Source organism: Wasmannia auropunctata, unplaced genomic scaffold (assembly GCF_000956235.1).
Source record: "Wasmannia auropunctata unplaced genomic scaffold, wasmannia.A_1.0 LD336061.1, whole genome shotgun sequence".
Taxonomy (NCBI): domain Eukaryota; kingdom Metazoa; phylum Arthropoda; class Insecta; order Hymenoptera; family Formicidae; genus Wasmannia; species Wasmannia auropunctata.
The window spans coordinates 527849-528329 of NW_012026829.1; the positions used below are offsets into that span (position 1 = coordinate 527849).

Here is a 481-nt window from a genome sequence, read left to right on the forward strand (position 1 = left end):
CTCAGAGATGTGTATAAGAGACAGCTCTTAGTTATACCCGTTGTAAACAATGTTTTAAATGTACTGGAAAATTTATACAGAAATTTATATGTACGTGACTTAATAAATAATTTTGTAATTAAACATGCTAAATTTTTATACAGCATTTAACCATCATTAATTGAGATCCCTTATTAAGGATATCCAAATCTCCTTATTAAGATCATATATTAAACCTCATCCTATAAAATGTATTAAGATTTAATTAAATTGAATAAATTGGACTTAATAAGTTTTAATAAAGTTTTATTAAGTTTAATAAGTTATTAATATAAACTAATTAAAACATATGAAGGTAAGCAACACGACATAGCTTTTGATATATTTGATTCTATTAAGACTTGGTCTGTCCTTATAAACGCTTATAAAGTCTTCATATGGATTTCTTATTAAATTCTTATAAAGAATTTATAAAATATAAATTTTAAATTAATATTAATTA

The 481-nt window shown here is 21.8% G+C and overlaps 1 protein-coding gene across 1 annotated transcript in view; it reads left to right on the forward strand.

Moving 5' to 3' along the window:
• LOC105450481 (mitochondrial import receptor subunit TOM70-like) overlaps positions 1-481 on the forward strand; it is a 7293-nt gene that overhangs the window by 1204 nt on the left and 5608 nt on the right. The gene's annotated exons all lie outside the window — the stretch shown is intronic.